This window comes from Macrobrachium nipponense, chromosome 10 (genome assembly GCF_015104395.2).
Source record: "Macrobrachium nipponense isolate FS-2020 chromosome 10, ASM1510439v2, whole genome shotgun sequence".
Classification (NCBI taxonomy): Eukaryota; Metazoa; Arthropoda; class Malacostraca; order Decapoda; family Palaemonidae; genus Macrobrachium; species Macrobrachium nipponense.
Genome location: NC_087204.1, coordinates 88,785,688 through 88,793,187, shown reverse-complemented (window position 1 = coordinate 88,793,187; position 7,500 = coordinate 88,785,688). Strand labels below are relative to the sequence as shown.

The window sequence follows — 7,500 nt, the reverse complement described above, 5'->3', positions numbered from 1 at the left end:
GGCAATAAACATGATGATAATGCTCACAATAAGCAAAATGACATGATAATACTCATTTCGGTTTATGATCATTGCTTTATGAAGATTTACGGCGATTACCGATGAACTTTTCCCACGTTCGGTAACGAAACTACCGCTGTTTTACGGTCACATCCTTGAATAAATAATGGATAGGTAGTATATGTTTAGGTACGTCTATCTGATACTCTCTCTCTCTCTCTCTCTCTCTCTCTCTCTCTCTCTCTCAACATTAAGCAAATCACTGGTGTGTTCTGTAAGGAAAGTAGTCATTCATCTTTCTCTGGCATACCATAGCTTACCATTTCATTTCTCTCTCTCTCTCTCTCTCTCTTCTCTCTCTCTCTCTCTCTCTCTCTCTCTCGTATTTTTCAACATAGCAGGTCACTGGTGTGTTCTGTAAGGAAAGAAGTCATTCATCTTTCTCTAGCTTACAACTTCATCTCTCTCTCTCTCTCTCTCTCTCTCTCTCTCTCTCTGAGGCCCAATATTTCAATTCAGCAGGAGTACTTTTAAGAACCTCTCGCACATGAATTGTCCTTTTTTTTTTTTTCTTTTTTTTTTTTTCTTTTTTTTTTTTTACTCTTTCATCTCCAATATTTCTACTCTGACGCGTCGATATTTCTTAAAAATGAAAGGCTCGTGATTATAAATTTCGAATGAAAAGAGTATGAAAAGTTGCGAGTATTTTTTTTATGGTAACTTGCATGCATTGGATTATTAATAATATTTGTTTCTTTCTTTTTTCTCTTCTTCCAGGGTTGAACTAAAACCAGCCGGCTGTGATGATTAATTATAAAGCCTTTTCAGCATACAAAGTAAGCTTTTCATGCATCTACTTGTTTAGTTCGTTTTCTTTTACCAAATTAGTTTTTCCTTCTTCTTCTTCTTCTTCACTTCTTCCTCCCCTTATTCTTTGATTTCTTACCCGTATCGGTCAAGGAAAACATTTGCATACGTCACGAGGTTTTTAAGATTCATTATATTACCAAATAAGTTTTAATACTCTCTCTCTCTCTCTCTCTCTCTCTCTCTCTCTCTCTCTCTCTCTCTCTCTCTCCATATCATAACTCATATTTTTCCCTCCTACCTTCCCCCTTTAAGCCGTATATTTTCGGCGGTCCAATAAACCCGGGCGTGATCGTGACGGAGTATATAAGCGCATTTGTGTCGAAATCACGGTCATCGGTTACGAACAAAGACCTCCCTGGAAACGCATTAGAGATTCAAACACCGACAACGATTCTCGGCTTTCAGATAAGCGTCGGCTGCTTATGCAACTGACGAATTAAGCCCCTGCAGATGGAGAGAGAAAGAGAGGGGGGATAATTACGTCAGTCATTGCGTCGCTCAAGATTACCAACGAGAACCTGCGCAGGAGAGAGCTCGTGCGCGCTCATATACAATCTGTTGTTTTGGCAGGGTGGGTGATGGATAGACTGACTTTTAAGAGTGAGAGTTGTTTTGAGAGGCCACTCGTTAATGGAAGATTCCTCGTAAGCCCTGCAGACTGCTGAAGATTTATTGTGAATGAATCCTGCTGGTTCAAGAATTCTTGAGTTTGCTGGTTCAGGAATTCTTGAGTTTGCTGGTTCAGGATTCCTTGAGTTTGCTGGTTCAAGAATTCTAGAAGTTCCTGGTTCAAGAATTCTAGAGTTTCCTGGTTCAAGAATTCTAGAGTTTCCTGGTTCAAGAATTCTTGAGTTTGCTGGTTCAGGAAGTCTTGAGTTTGCTGGTTCAGGAATTCTTGAGTTTGCTGGTTCAGGATTCCTTGAGTTTGCTGGTTCAAGAATTCTTGAGTTTGCTGGTTCAAGAATCCTAGAGTTTCCTAGTTCAAGAATTCTAGAGTTTCCTGGTTCAAGCATTATTGAATTCGCTTGTTCAAGAATTCTTTAGTTTGCTAGTTCAAGAATTATTGAGCTTGCTGCTTCAAGAATGCTAGAGTTTAATAGTTTAAGAATTCTTGTGTTTGCTGGTTCACGAATTCTTAAATCCCGTTTCAAGAATTCTTGAATTCGCCGTTCAAGAATTCTTGATTTTGCTGATTCAAGAACTATAAAGTTTACTAGTTCAAGAATTCTTGAGTCTGTTGGTTCAAAAATTCTATTGTTTGCTGGTTCAAGAATACTTGAATTCGCTGGATCAAGAATTCTTTAAGTTGCTGGTTCAAGAATTCTTGAATTTGCTGGTTCAAGAATTCTTGAATTTGCTGGATCAAAATCCATTTGGGATCGTGCTGATTAGAGAACCTTCGTGGACCCAGTTCAATAAGTATCTTAAGTACTAAAGTCCTCGCTGTATTAAGAAAGTTACAATGTGAATCTAGTCGGTTCCAGATTAAATAAATATGGATCTTCTGAAAATACGAGATTTATTCCAAATTTCCTTCCAGGTTCATCCTGGAGCCAAGTACTTCGGGTCATTTTTAAAATCCTGCTGAGTCAGTTATCATCATAAATCCTGCTGGTTCCAGATTCTTTAAAGAATCTTTAAGAATCTTTTTTGGTCGCAGAATCAGTCTGACTTTTGGGTAGAGGCTTTCATTAATTCGGAGTTATTGCTCTGATTATCATTCTGAATGTTGAGAGATAAAAAAAATTTTGACGGAGCGGATAGATTACTTTGACATTCAAAATTGGTGCCTCAGTTATCATGATCTCTAAGGCCGAAAACATATTTGCTAATATCATATAATCATAAAAAGAAAATATCCTCACAAATACTCTTGTATGAAAACATAATTACATGCAATTCAAACCTAGTTATAAGCGCTCCACAGAATTATATAAACAGATATTAGATTCTTTCGCTTATTTATTTAAAAGCGATCAACCCTTCATAATATCATGTTAATGGCAATTAGTCCATGATTTTAGTATTTTCTGGATGCTGAGTTCTTATTTCTAGATGTTAGATTTGTGTGTGTGCGTGTATGTTTTTTTTTAATTTCAGATCACATGAATATCTGCAGCAAGGTAGTATGGGGTGAATAATATATCCATGGAATAAAAACTTTTCAAGTTCATCATAAATCTAAACCTTCCTTTGTAAAAGACATTCTCCTTATACAACATTTTCTCTAGAAGAAAGTGCAAACCCATTCAAAACCTCTCCCAAAGCAGCTGTTAACGTCAGCTTCGATTTTGTTCATTTGGCAGTGAATAAAGAAATGTCAGATAACATTTGAGAGTAAAACTCCTTCTTCATTTTGGCATTTTCCTTTCCAAAGGTCGAGCAACGTTTCGACACTTTTTTTGTCCGGTGTATATGTGTGTGTTGCATAATGATCACGAAGCCCCCAAGAGTTCATTTGCATAATCCGTCACACGATGGCATCCATCCATCCACCGGGGCGATGTGTTGATGATCCTCAGCTCGGCACGCTGCGGAGTTGGTGCTTCACGTGGTTCATTTGTTTGTTTCGGAGTGATATGTTTATGTTTCTTGTTTACAAATCTGTGCGGTTTAAGAGCCATTCTTTAATTTGTACCGTATTTTCGTTTTAATTCCGCGCTGTTTTAAATTGTCCGGGCTGCATCTAGCTGTCTCTGTATTGTTTTGAATCGTATACTTTATAATCGATGTTTTTCTGAGCCTTTATATATATATATATATATATAATATATATATATATATATATATATATATATATATATATATATATATTATATATGGTATATATTCTTTTCTCTTTTTTCCTCTTAATTCTACGGTATGCAGGAGGTAATTTAATGGCCAATAGCAGCAGCAATCGGTCTTCACAATCTCACAGCTGAAGATACTGATAAGCTCTCTTCCAACCTTTCACTGCTTACTAGTGGTGGCATGTTTGTTTGGAATTTAGAAACTTTAAACTTTCTCTGAGATTGCAAAGCCTTAGAGAAGTCAGATATGAGAAATCAGAAGTTTAAAAATAGCCTGTATCTGGAGAAAGGAATGCGAGGAAAATTTAAGTCAATATTAATCTTTGTTGCATGTTTCATATATATATATATATATATATATATATAATATATATATATATATGTGTGTGTGTATATATATATATAAAATATATATCATTAGGGTGATTGTATACACATTCAAATAATCAACTTGAAATCACCTTCCTGTTGCCAAACCTGGTAAGCGCCCTGAGGGAAACCCTTCTGCAACTCAGTTGAACAGCCTATACACTATTGCGTGCAATGACTCATAGATTTCTCTTATAATGAATTCATATGTAAAGGCAAAACCGCGTGCAAACTCGGCAACCGTAACATATCTCGTTTCTTAAGCTCTTATAACAAAGAAATCAAAGGTCAAGTTCATCTGTTCTTAAAATTCTTTGTTCGCTAGCAACCCTTTTCGGCATTCCCTAAAAAAACACTATGATGTTTTTTGGCATTATTTCCCTCAGTTATCAACTTCCTCCTCTCTAAAACTCCCCAGGCTCCAGCCAGTAACCTATGCCACTCGCCTTCCTCCTTCTTCGATTGCATTAACCCTTCTGACATAAGATTCGAGGCCCTTTCGTCTCTGTCGTTTCACTGATTTTATCCGCCCGTCAACCAGACACATGCACAATGTACCTTAATGTAGCCTTTCTTCATATTAATGGTTGTTTTACTTTTACTTCTAGTATATACGTAATATATATATATATATAGTATATATATATATATATATATATATATATATATATATATATATATATATATATATATATATATATATATACTATATATATATATATATATATATACTATATGCGTGTGCGCGTTTGAGTGTATATATAATTTGTCAATATTGCTATTATAAATGTTGTAGTTCTAGTATATTAGATACTGTACAGTGAACCCGACAGGAGTACATACTAAACACACTATCAGCGACTAAGAACGTGGATGACAGTAGGAGAAACAAACTGAGCCCAAGAACCAAAGAAGCTGACCCTCTTTCTTACTTATATTAATCAACTTGCAACTGTTGTGGCACCCCCCGGCACCGCTGCAAGTGACCTTCACCCTCCCACAACTGCCACTCAGTCCCCCAGGCCCCCATACCCAACGTGCCTGCTTGGTATTTGCCCCCGATTGCTTTCTGGCTATGAGAGAGGCCCAGGTCTCAAGATCGCCTTGAAGACTTCTCAGTCACTTGTTGGCATTGTAGTCGTTCATCTTTCTTGCGTCGTTTTCTTCAGCCATTATTCGTCTTTTTACTTTTGGTCTTTATAGTGGAGGCCAGTGGACACTATTCACCGTTAGCGAAAGTCAAAATATGGCTTACGTAAGTTCCCCTATATCATATATATATATATATATATAGATATATATATATATATATATATACTATATATATATATATATATATATGTTTATATATATTATACATATAATATATATATATAAACACACACACACACACACACACACACATATATATATATAGATAATATATATATATATATATATTATATATATATATATATGTGTGTGTGTGTGTGTGTGTGTATACATATATATATATATATATATATATATATATATATATATATATATATATATATATATGATATATATATAAGCGTGTGCCACTGGAATATTTTATTAATAAATACATATTAATATATATATATATATAATATATATATATATATATATAATGTGTTGTGTGTGTGTGTGTGTGTGTGTGTGTGTGTGTGTGCATGTATGTATATGTATATATTGTGTACGTCATTGGAATATTTCATCAGCAAATGTCTAGATATACCATTGTATTTATACTATACAAAACTGAAATGGAATTATTTACGGACGTAAGAATTTATGTAAGAGCGTACGCACTGCGCAGACGAACCTTCCGAGCGAAACTATATCTAAAAGTAAGCGTTTCGCTCCACTAATTCCTCACCCCTGCCATAGCGCCCTCACTGAATAATTGCACATGCAGGACCGGAAAATAATGAACGCTTAAATGAACTAGACCTGGTATAATTTAATTCCTTCGGTGTGGAGTCTACGCTGTAGACAGTCATGCTCTCTTAATAGTTCAGTTACCCAGTACCTTAAGACTAAACAAAAATAGAAGAATATCATTTTCAACTAAAGGCAATGACGTAAGGCGTCGCCGGTACGGTGTGATAAAGTTTTGGCATTCTGTCCTCTTCCTGCCGCCGGTATGTCGTGTAGAATATGTCCATTCATATTTTCGTCTTCATTGTGTAGGCAAACTATCGTGCCGGTTTGCCCTGTCATTCTCGTTCATACCATAACCTTTTTTGGGTGTGCACTACTCGCACTGAGTAATTGTATATTTTTTATTTAAACCAGCCAGTCATTGGGTTCACCGATCGAGCTGATTTATGTATCAATCTGGTCCATATCTAGTCCTCTTAGTGTCCAATAATCAAACTGGTTTATTATATCAACCTTGTTCATGCCTCATATTTACACTGCCCAAAGATTAGACTGATTTATTGTACCAACCTCGTTCTAATCTAATCCTACTGTGTCCAACAATCGAACTCGTCCTCTTTGTGCATACTGATTGTACAGTTGTAAATTCATCAGCACCTTGCTTTTCTTATGAATCAATCGTACCAGTTTGTTGTATGAAATCGTTTGTACCTCATCATGTCAAGGACAACAATCACACTAGGTTATTTAATAAACTTATTTCACTGCTCTTCTCTCTACCTCATTTTGTTTTGCAGAGCGATATTAAAAAGGATAATAATGTCAGTTTCTAGAAGGCTATGAATGGTCTTAACAAAAACTTATTAAATAATAATGATAATCCAAATAAAACTCTTTACCACATGAGTCAATAAAATGGGAAAGTAAGTCCACAGTAGTATTCCTTTTTGTTTTTGTTATTCAAAATATATACAGTAGATTGACAAGGAGGACCGCGCAGGTCATTGAAAGCTCTCTACTGTATATATTTTGAATAACAAACCAAACAGGCATTCTACTGTGGATTTACTTTCCTAATAATAATAATAATAATAATAATAATAATAATAATACAACGCACCAGAAACCCCTAAGAGAATTCCAGCCTGGAAAACCTCTTCTCTCCAGCCATAGCTCCTCTCTGTAATTGACTTGGCTTGCAAAATCTGCTCCGTATATTCAAACATTTCCTTCACCACCGCCGTCATCATCATCCTCATCACCGGGCTAAATACAGGTTCACGTTGCAGGGAACGTATCCGGGGCAAATCACTTTCTCACGGAATATAGAGTGCAACTTTTGGGTTTTGTGGGAGGGCTGGATTGGAGGCTGGGGCAGGGGTGGGTGGGTGAAATGGCTGGGTCCCAGCGTCTTGTGGGGGAGGTATGAGGGGAGAGGGAGACGAAGTCGCTCTTGCGATTGCTCGACAAACACAGTTCTTTTGACCAGTCAAGCATTGGACAGATGTTTCATGCGATGTTTGTCAAGGTTTTCGTGAATGGGAGGAGGGTGTGGGAGGCGCTTTCTTCTGGAGAGCAAGGCAGA

General features: G+C 36.4%; 1 protein-coding gene and 1 long non-coding RNA gene across 2 annotated transcripts in view; one reads left to right on the top strand and one right to left on the bottom strand.

Moving 5' to 3' along the window:
* Positions 1-7,500, top strand: part of LOC135223750 (uncharacterized) — a 250,432-nt gene that overhangs the window by 68,479 nt on the left and 174,453 nt on the right. Inside the window, exon 2 of the long non-coding RNA XR_010316577.1 lies at positions 778-836. This is a non-coding gene — a long non-coding RNA (uncharacterized LOC135223750). The remainder of the gene's footprint in view (positions 1-777; positions 837-7,500) is intronic.
* The window catches only part of LOC135223749 (uncharacterized), a 255,050-nt gene that overhangs the window by 126,792 nt on the left and 120,758 nt on the right, over positions 1-7,500 (bottom strand).